General features: G+C 33.9%; 1 pseudogene; it reads left to right on the plus strand.

Annotated features, from left to right (window-relative positions):
- The first annotated feature begins 8,830 nt into the window (after positions 1–8,830).
- On the plus strand, positions 8,831–9,411 carry LOC131831311 (GTP-binding protein SAR1a-like; annotated as a pseudogene).
- The last annotated feature ends 2,372 nt before the right edge of the window (positions 9,412–11,783 follow it).

An 11,783-nucleotide genomic window follows, 5' to 3' on the forward strand; every position in this document is an offset into this window, starting at 1 on the left:
AATATTCTAACATTTAATAATTATAAATCAAATAAAAAGATTCCCTCTACTGGTCTGAATAATCCTTTAGAAGCCACATACTATAAAGTTAATAAAGTGGATGTACTCCCATTTTACCATGTAAAATAATCTGGAAACATTATAGAAATATTACTTTGAAATTTCTAATAATCAATCCTATCTTACTTAGAGATTTTCAGTCCAAGCATGCTCTACTCCATCTTCAATCTGAAACTGATAATGTATTGCTTGTGTTGTTAACTAGTTTAATATGTAGTGTTCTGTCTCCCAAGTTCCTAGTGATAATTAAAATATTCCTAAAATTTAAAGACTTTTCTTCACATGCATGTATAAAGATTAATGTTCTCTATCTCAAGATAGTTTCAGTAGTTTTTAAGAGAATTTAACATAAGGAATGAAAATCAAATGTGATTATTAAATGTTAAATACAGGTGCTAAAATTAAATATTTTCTTAAAAATTAGAGTATATATTATATAAGCTTTAGAAAGTGGCAAGTTATACAAATTGTTTGATTTCCTTTGAAAGAAAAAAACCTTAAAACTATAATAAGGTAAAATTAATTCTGTGATAATCCAAAAGGGCCTAGATTTTAATAGGATTCAACTTATGTGCCATAAAATAAAATGGATAAGACAAGAGAAAGAATGATAACATATATCTAACCTAATAAATCTGAGAAAAAGTCAAGAGAAGAGCCTTTCTCAAGGGAATAAAGATAGCTTGTTACACTTTACCTGCCAAGAAGAAGGAGAATGAGAAAGGCAGTGAAAGTATATAGCAAAAAAATGTACTGTGTCTCTGAATAAAACTCATGATATTTCCAGAATTCAGAATTCTGCCAGCAAGTACATTCTCTTAACTAATTAGAATCAAAGGAAGTGTTTTGGGCCAGATTTAGCTGATGTTAAAATCTCATCATTTCCATCCTTGGTATTTTCCTATCTTGAGAAAATACTATTTTTAACTGAAAAAAAAAATAATGAAAATATATTCCACTTTATTTACTATCGTAAGAATATTAAACATTCACATAATTTTTATATGATATTTCACTTAGAAAAAAGACTAGAAAACTTTCATCGAAAATATTGACACCATGATTCTATAGTTATTGGGATTAACTATATATTTGCTTTTCCTAAAGAACTTACCCTGTTTCTTGTTTCGAGTTAAGTGGTTCAGTAAATCCCCTCACCTGGTTCTAAATAATATCAATAATAATAATACTAATAAAGCAATTCCAACCTAAATACAGATTTTAATATATTTCAAATTGTTACTGCTTCTCCTTCCTCTAGCTATCAATCAATTAAAAAGTTAATAAATTCAGATATTTCTGGGGCGCCTGGGTAGCTCAGTCGGTTAGGCCTCTACCTTCAGCTCAGGTCATGGTCTCAGGGTCCTGGGATCGAGCTCTCTGCTCAGCGGGGAGCTCGATCAAACACTGATTGTTGATGATATAATATTAACTATATCTCATAAATTATTTTAATGAATACACAAGAAATAATTCAAGAATTAACAGATTTATATATGGAAATGAGGCTTAAAAAGATAAAATCTGGACGGCACCTGGGTGGCTCAGTGGGTTAAGCATCTGCCTTCAGCTCACGTCGTGATCTCAGGGTCCTGGGATCAAGCCCCTCATTGGGCTCTCGGCTCAGCAGGGAGCCTGCTTCCCCCTCTCTCTCTCTGCCTGACTTTCTGCTTACTTGTGATCTCTCTCTCTCTGTCAAATACATAAATAAGTACCCCTGGGGTTAAAAATATATGTTTATAAAAAATAAAAAATTTAAAAAATTTAAAAAAAATCTTAAAAAAATTAAAAAAAAATAAATTCAGGTACTTCTTAAATATTTTCCTTTACTTAGCATAAGCATACTTTTACATAGCATCCTTTCTCCATTGCGAAAGCTGAGGTTTAAAAAAAATTCTAAACATGACCAAATGATATCCAATTGACTCCTTCTTTCACAATTTTATGTCACAAATTTGTGATGTTGTGTCAACATGATGAAATCTTTGGGAATATAGGCATTGTCAGTAATCCATGAAATAAACTAATACTCCACATAGACAGCATTCTCAGAATTATCAACAAAGCTTCACAAATGTCCACAGATATAATTCACAGAGTGAACCCTAGAGAAACTGAACATAAAACTGAGTTGAAAGTTTCATATTATTATAGAATTTCAAAATGAAAAAAAAAAAAAGGCCTTTAAATCAATGTGACAATCTTCAAGAAATGTAGAGCATTATTTCTTCAGTTATATTCCCCCAAGATTTGTCCAACCTACTTTTAAATGACTAAAGCAATGAAGCTTCCTCTAAGTATCCTTTGGGATACTATCCCATAGCCTAATTCTAAGTACTATTAGGAATTTTGCTAAGTGTGTGAATTCTCAGGACATTTTTATGCCTTGTTTCAGCAAATTGCTGTTCACAGATGACTTCATCAAAAAAGGTGTCTTTGTATAGAATCAGATGATTGAAAACTCATGCTGCATTTTGCATAATATTTGATAGCTGCTACCATCCTGAATAACATGTACTTATTTCCATGACTCATTTTCTTCTATTATGATTTTATATAGTTTGTAAATAGAGTTACTGTGAATGGTCTCATGATGTCTAAAAATGGAAGGTGTGGAAGCTAAATGCAATCAAGCAAGAAAGATTAATTAAAAAAACTTGCACCCTCAGATAGTTTTCAAAGATTGTGAGCATTTTATTGTTTCTGTGATATGACTAATAATTGTTAAAAATAACCAATATGACATTCTTTAACATGTCATTTCAGGAAATAGTAACCGTAGGCCAGAGAGCAAATATGTATTTGTGTGTACTTTACGGACATACACAGGTATATAGGTACACACACATCTAAATATAAAATAAATATACATAACCACATTACCCATATATATGTGTGTGTGTGTATTTCTGTATATTTATCTTTCTGTATCAGCAACACTATAATAATCACTGCTATGAGACACAGGAAGGAGAGGATCTAGGTTAAGATATAAGTTGGAACCACCTCCACATTAAAATGCCTGGAGTCATTTAAAATAGGTGAAAATCTTTCAGGACTAACTATAGGATTGCTGGTAAGCGGGGGGTGGGGGAGATTTGTGGTTGTATCAACATTGAAAGAAACTAAATAAAACAAGGAGAGTCTGCAAGGAAACCAAAATAGACCAGAGAGGTAATAAAGAATTTAGAAGAATGAGACATGAATATCAAATGACAGTTTGGTGCTGATAGTACATAAATTTCAAGTGAATGAATCTGAGCTTGCACCTGCACCAGCTGTATGGCATTACCTAGGCTTCCAAATGTCTCAATGCCTCATTTTCATCTCCTGCTTAAAAAAAAAAAAAAAAAAAATGGAAGGAATGCTTAAGTACATTGCAGATTTGAAATGTAGACTAAATATAATATTTAAAGTCCTATGAGATATAAAGACTCATTTGATATTATTTTATTGTGCATCTCATTAACCCTATAATTAACATTTGTGTTAGAAATATCAATTTGCAATGATCCAAATGAAGAATAAATTATTGTGGGAAAAACAGAATAATGTGTTCAACTGACTATAGAAGAAAGAAGCTTCCATTTACATAGATTTTTGTCACATACATTATATGTGGTGCATTATGCTTACTGTAGAATATTTCTTTTTTTTTTACTCTTTTGGTATTTAGGTCCACAAATGAACTCAGTAAAAAAGTCACATATAACAGGAAAGAGCAACAGAAGCTAAATTTGATCAAAACATTTCACTACCTTACTTTTTGTGGATATCTGAAAATTGTTCTTAAATAGTAATGGTTTGTCCACTAAACATTATTTTATTATTTTCCATATATACAAGTTTGAAAATGGCATAAATTTTGGTGAATGAATTATCCCATTCACTACATCACTTTTGTAAGTATGATTCCTGCAGTTTTGTGTCTCTACCATTATAACTTTGTCTTTCTCTATGTCCCCAAAAGATTGAACCTTTAAACTGGGTTAGCTTTGACCTTTGAAGTGAGGTTAGGAAAAAAAAGAAGAAGAAGAAGAAGAATAGTCCAGTTAAACTGTTACTACTCAGCCTTTTGGTTAACGAAATGTGGTATTTATCATTTTATCATTATTATCTACACTGAGTTTTTCTTATATAAGATTACTTTAGAATAAAATCTCATGGTGTTTGTTTATATGTAAAGCTTAGAAAGGTCAAGCTTTTTGAAGACCTTCCAAGTTATATTTCAGAATCCTATTATTTACATTTTTTCGTAACATTAAATGTCATTTTGTTTGCAGGCAAAGAACCAACTTCATTCCTCCATTATATTAATGGAATGAATAAAATTAAAAATGCATCATCAGATTAGTGATCCAGAGAAGGAGAATGCCTATTATGCAGTCAGACTGCACAATACTATAGACTGGGAAGGTCAAATGTTTGCTACTGCTGGGTTGTATTACCACATGGAATGTAGAATAATGAGTTAAGACAAATTACACATAGTCAATGAGATAATGGTTTACGTTCTACATTGAGTTTATAGATTAAAGGAAAAACATACATAGTATGAGGAGTTAGCCACAGTTACCTAACCAAAAATCTTGTAAAGCTCATTTATCTCTACTCGTTTAATTCACTATGTAAATATTATATTTCCTGATGTTTTGTATTTTACCATAAGAGTAGCATATATTCTCAATTCAATTTCATAATTTACTCATATACAGGCATTGCCAGTTGAATTATTTATATTAATCATATTGAAAATAAGATCTGTCAGGAACATATTGAAAGTGAAATCAGAACGTGAATTTCAAACTCATATTTTTGTGCTGTGCATATTGAAAATATAGAGAATCATGAAAATTTATGGGAAGCATAAATTTTGGGGAGGGGATACATTTGGTGTATCACCATTGGGCCTTATTTAGACTTCAGACATCTTTGATCATATCATGATATGTTCATTTTGACCAGCGATATCAAACAAAAGTGTCTCTAAATAGCTTTATATATGTTGATCAATTTCCAGTTTTTCCAGTTTTCTACAATCTGCAATGATTGGTCTTCTTTATATGAATACATTATAGCTGCTTATAGGCATTGAGTTTAGCAATCTCATTTTTCCCTCAGAAGACTTGAAAGTATAGGTATTGTATATATGCAATCAGATCAAAAACTCATACATTGTGACATAAAACATTGATGTGTTTGCAGTAAATTAAAGATGGTTAGGTTATTTGAACAACAACTTTAAAAGTAGTTTAAAAAATTAAGTTGTGGTCTAGAAAATTGATAAGAACTATCTAAAACTCTTCCAGGGACTAGATACTCACTGATTTCCTATAGGTCCCATAGATGATTAATATGGTTTATTTATTTTATATCTACACATAACAAGATATTAACAGTTAATAACATTCAAATACAATAAATGAAAGCATAAGATCTATAATATTGCTTTAAAATAGGTACATCCTCAGTGGACTTCTTGGGAAATAGAAATCAATTGCTGCCAAAAATTTCACTTGTCAACTTGGTAAAGTGCCAAAATTTTAACTTAACTAAAATTAAGTTAATTTTATGTAAAATTAAGTTAATTTATCTCCAAGTATAGTCACCTTATGAGGTACTAGAGGTTATGATTTTAACATACACATTTTGGGGAGGGGATGCATTTCAGCTCATAATAACCCATTTTCCCAAATAATTAAATACATAAAAGAGAATGGAATAATGATATTTATAACACTGGGCCATAATCACATGTCAACACCAGGTTATAACACTTCAATTTATATAATTTAGTTATAATACCTTTGTACTTTGTAGGCACATTGGTTGTATGTGTGTGTGTGTGTGTGTGTAGTATCAGAGAGACCATGCCAGAATCTCAACTTACTATGTTATCTTTCAAAATTTTTTTGTGAAAAGTAGGTTATTATAAAGTTAAAATCTAATATTATATGTGATAGTTTATTTTTAGAGCCCAATAAAGTTGGTTTCCTAATAAAAATTTACTTCCTTTTTTTCAGTTCCAAGGTTGTGTATTTTCCATTAGGTTATTTAAACCAATGAAAACCAAATAAACAACTCCCTAAAACATAAATGAATTTTATTATTTTTTATATATAAAGAGAAAAAAACCCTGAAATTTACATGTCATTACTGCACACTAATACATTTTCAAATTGATGATTCAAGTTAAGTTTACTTCATAAATTGGGACAGATGCTGAAGACATTAGAACTGAATGTAGTGGGACACCTGGGTGGCTCAATCCTTAAGCGTCTGCCTTTGGCTCAGGTCATGATCCCAGGGTCCTGAGATTGAGCCCCACATAGGGCTCTCTACCAGTGGGAAAATTGTTTCTCCCTCTCCTATCCCCGCCCCTGCTTGTGTTCCCTTTCTTGCTGTCTTTGTCTCTGTCAAATAAATAAATAAAATCTTAAAAAAAAAAAAAAAAGAACTGAATATAGTGAATGTATATAGGAGTGTGTGTGTGCATGTGCCGTATGTATGCTTCATCGTGTATATGTGTGCATTTATAATATGTCTTCCTTAAGTAAGAAAACAAAGAAGTCAGCTCCCATATTAAAAATCAAATATCATTGTGGTTTTGATTTGTATTTCCCTGATGCCGAGTGATATGGGAGAAGGGGGCTGGGGTTATGGACATTGGGGAGGGTATGTGCTTTGGTGAGTGCTGTGAAGTGTGTAAACCTGGTGATTCACAGACCTGTACCCCTGGGGATAAAAATATATATTTATAAAAAATAAAAAATTTAAAAAAAAATTTAAAAAAAACAAATATCAGTCTTTTACTGGCCCAATCAATACATAGCTTTCTAGGGTTTTTAAATAAGATTCAATAAAATTCAATGACATATTTAATGTAAGCACCTCAAGCTTTTGGACATATTCTCAAAAAGAAAAAAAATTAAGCTTAGTAAGAGCCCTGCACATATTTAAGTATTTGGTAAATGTTTGTTAAATATAAAGATCTTCAAGAGTTACTGTGTTGCTGGTAGTCAGTTTCCCAGGAATCTACCCTCTCTAATTAGCTTACAACAGAGCCTGCTCTTTTTTGTCTTCTGGGATCAGCCCTTTGGTGAGGAGGGAAAAAGGGTGCACAACAGGAAGCAGCATAAGTGGAATACTGACAAGAGGAAAAAGAAGCCAATAAACCAAACCAAGAATCTAATTTATCTTATGCTACCCAAGTCCCCTCCAGATCTAAAAGGGCAACTGCTCTCTGGCACTCAGAAATAAGAGGAAAGGATTATTACTTGGGCAGAGAGAGATGACTGGAACAAGTCCTAAAATATGTTTTAGAACATTCTGGGCTACTGTTTTTCTGATTCACGTGGTATATTGAAAAATAATGTTCATTTGCCTATTCTTTTTTCCTTTTTTATTTTTTTTTTAAGATTTATTTATTTATTTGACAAGGAGAGAGAAAGAATGTGAGAAAGGAAACACAAGCAGGGGGAGTGGGAGAGGAAGAAGCATGCTTCCCACTGTGCAGGGAGCCAGATGTGGGGCTCACGCAGGACTCGATCCCAGCGTCCTGGGATCATGAGCTGAGTGGAAGGCAGATGCTTAATGACTGAGCCACCCAGGCTCCCCTGCCTATTCTTTTTTCTTATTTGATGGCATAAACAAAGCAGCCAGTCTAGCAATGAGACTGAAGTTATCTTTGTAATGGGGAGAGGAGAAAGGACAAGAGGAACATCTTCAAACCTTTGAATTAATTTTACTAATTATGTAACACGAATCAGGGGTGTTTGCTGTAGTCCGGACTGAGAACTTATCAGTAATCAGACACTGTTTTAGTAAAAGTGTAAAGGTCATTTGTTGTTGTTATTTGTATGCAAAAATAATGACTTTATCTTTAAAACTGTAGATGGTACTTTGAGCAGATTGCCATCAGAGAATTGCCAAGATATCGATCAGTTTGGGAGTTGGTGGCAGGAAATTAGAATGAGATACACAGCAAAGTGTCAATGACAACAAATGTGCATATCTCTGCCTTTTTATCAGTTGTTATTTATTTATTTATTTATTTATTTTTTAAACAACAAAGAGAGACCTGGATAAATAGATCTTTAGCAAAGAAAGGAAAATCCTACATAGGATATACAAATGGAGAAATCGTCTGATGGAGTAAAGTGAAGTCTTTCCAATTTTAAACACAGGGAGAACCTTAGTCCTATGTCAGATTTTTCTTAAATGTATGTAATGTTCAAATTAACTGTATTAGACTATTTTAGTGATTCTCATTTATATTTTTTATATATAAAAATGACGAATGTGTTCAGCAAACATTCAAGTAGTTTATACACTCCAATTCCTTAAACAGATGAAGGGAATTGAAGGTTAGTCAACACTTGGAAAATTATGTCTCCCTATGTAAAACATCAGTTCCATAGAAAACAATATCATAGAGGACAGCTGTGTTTCAGTTACTGTGTAATAACCAAGATCTTTGAGAAGGTACAGTTAACAAATCAAAATTAAGGGTAAAACCATGGAATAGAGTGACTAACACCAAACAGAGGAAAAGATCTTTGAAACTGAGTGAGTGTGACCTTGGATGGATTATGTGTTTACATGGTTGTCAAAGGAAAGGATGATGGTTAGAAAAATAAGAAAAGATGAGTAACTGGTGGTCCCAGGTTGTTGGGGGGGCGGATGGTGGTGCTGCTGGGCTATATGCTGTGAGGGAGTGTGGAAGCCTCCTGCTGCCAGAGGAGCCCGTTGGCCACAGTAAGCATTAATAATGTATTTCTCCTTTGAGTGGATCAACAGTGTCCTCCAGTTCCTAGGACTCTATAAGAAATGCGGAAAACTTGTATTCTTGGGTTTGGACGATGTAGACAAAACCACTCTTCTACACATGCTCAACAGTGACTGATTGGGCCAATATGTTTCAACATTAGATCCAATATCAGACAGGTGACAGTTGCTGGAAAGACTTTTATAACTTTTGATCTTGGCAGTCATGAGCAAGCAAGTCAGGTTTGGAAAAATTACCTCCCAGCAATCAGTAGGATTGTCTTTCCGGTGGATTGTACAGATCATCCTCACTTCATGGAAACCACACTTGAGCTAAATGCTTTAATGACTAATGAAACAATACCAATGTGCCAATCCTTATCTTGGATAACAAAAGCAACAGAACAGGTGTAATCAGTGAAGAAAAGCTCCATGAGATATTTAGGCTTTTTGGATAGACCACAGGAAGGGTATTGTGACCTGGAAGGAGCTGACTCCCTGCCCCATGGAAGTGTTACTTGCAGAGTGCTCAAGAGGCAAGGCTATGGCAAGGGCTTCCACTGGCTTTCCCAGTATATTGATTGATGTTTGGACAGTGAAAGCAAAAGAGTTTTACTTCTCTGGACTGACCCTAAAAAAAAAAAAAAAAAATTAAAAAAAGCAAAGAAAAAGAAAAAAGAAGAGGACAAAATAAGAAAAGAAAGGACGACTATGAAAAATAAGTTAAAACTCTGAAATAATGAGGGGAATTACCTGGGATTAATAAGTGACAGAGGAATGCAGATTTTAACCTCTGTTGTACAACCACAATTTCCAAAGATTTTATTGTTATTATTAGATATTGTTATTGAAACAAAACTTATGCATACTAGAATTATTTTACAACAGCTTTTTCATTCTCAGGTTCTCTGACTCATTTCTGGTTGGTTAATTTTACCTTCTCTTAGATTTTTTAGATTTTGTCTATTTTTCAAAAGTATCTATAAAAAATTGAATTATAGATAGGCAGTTATTTTCTTTCAGATCATTAGAAATATTTTTTTTGATCTAAATTCTTGTTACCATGGTTGCTGTGGAAAGTTAATAGTCAATTTAATTCTTCCTTCTACAAAAAGTAATCAACTTTTGTTCCCCACACCCACCTATTTCCATTCCACTAGCTGTTGTATTCTGGAGTTTTATTATGATGTGTCTAAGAATGAATTTATTTTTATTTATTCCACTTTGGATTTGCTGGCTTCTTAGAATTCAGAGCTTGTGTCTTCCATCAAATTTGGAAAATCCTCAGACATTGTCTTTATAAAAGACATTCTGGCTCCAACCTACCTCTTGACTTATAGAGTTCCAATTAAATATTTGTTAGATCATTGCTCTACCCTCTATAACTCTTTTTCTTTTTTTTAAGATTTTTTTATTCATTTGAGAGAGAGAGAGAGAGAGAGAGCACGTGCGTGAGAGCACAATCAGGGTGGAGGGTAGATGAAGAAGAAGAAGCAGCGCAGAGCAGGGAGCCTGATTCAGGGCTTGATCCCAGGACCCTGGAATCATGACTTGAGCTGAGGGCAGAAACTTAACCGCCTGAGCCACCCAGGCCCCCCAACTCTATAACTCTTATTTAGCTTTTTGTACTTTAGGTTTTTATGTTCTTCCATACTGCAATGTGACAATATTTACTTTTCAAATTTTTTCTCTCTAGCTGAATTTAATTTGCTGTTAAAATCGTTTTTTAAATTAGGTTATTATTTCATTTGTAGATCTTAATTTTTTTTAATATAATTTTTTATTTTTTATAAACATATATTTTTATCCCCAGGGGTACAGGTCTGTGAATCACCAGGTTTACACACTTCACAGCACTCACCAAAACACATACCCTCCCCAATGTCCATAATACCACCCCCTTCTCCCAAACCCCCTCCCCCCAGCAACCCTCAGTTTGTTTTGTGAGATTAAGAGTCACTTATGGTTTGTCTCCCTCCCAATCCCATCTTCTTTCATTTATTCTTCTCATACCCACTTAAGCCCCCATGTTGCAACACCACTTCCTCATATCAGGGAGATCATATGATAGTTGTCTTTCTCCACCTGACTTATTTCGCTAAGCATGATACGCTCTAGTTCCATCCATGTTGTCGCAAATGGCAAGATTTCATTTCTTTTGATGGCTGCATAGTATTCCATTGTGTATATATACCACGTCTTCTTGATCCATTCATCTGTTGATGGACATCTAGGTTCTTTCCATAGTTTGGCTATTGTGGACATTGCTGCTATAAACATTCGAGTACACGTGCCCCTTTGGATCACTACGTTTGTATCTTTAGGGTAAATACCCAATAGTGCAATTGCTGGGTCATAGGGCAGTTCTATTTTCAACATTTTGAGGAACCTCCATGCTGTTTTCCAGAGAGGTTGCACCAGCTTGCATTCCCACCAACAGTGTAGGAGGGTTCCCCTTTCTCCGCATCCTTGCCAGCATCTGTCATTTCCTGACTTGTTTATTTTAGCCATTCTGACTGGTGTGAGGTGATATCGCATTGTGGTTTTGATTTGTATTTCCCTGATGCCGAGTGATATGGAGCACTTTTTCATGTGTCCGTTGGCCATCTGGATGTCTTCTTTGCAGAAATGTCTGTTCATGTCCTCTGCCCATTTCTTGATTGGATTATTTTTTCTTTGGGTGTTGAGTTTGCTAAGTTCTTTATAGATTCTGGACACTAGTCCTTTATCTGATATGTCGTTTGCAAATATCTTCTCCCATTCTGTCATTTGTAGATCTGATTTTATGTTTTAAAGATTATTTATTTATTTGTCAGAGAGAGAGAGAAAGAGCACAAAAGCAGAGAGAGAAGCAGGCTACCTGCTGAAGAAGGAGCCCAGTTAGGTGACAGGATCCCAGGACCCTGAGATTGTGACCTGAGCCAAAGACAGACCATTAACTGATTGAGCTACCCAGG

The sequence above is a fragment of the Mustela lutreola genome, chromosome 5, assembly GCF_030435805.1.
Source record: "Mustela lutreola isolate mMusLut2 chromosome 5, mMusLut2.pri, whole genome shotgun sequence".
NCBI lineage: Eukaryota > Metazoa > Chordata > Mammalia > Carnivora > Mustelidae > Mustela > Mustela lutreola.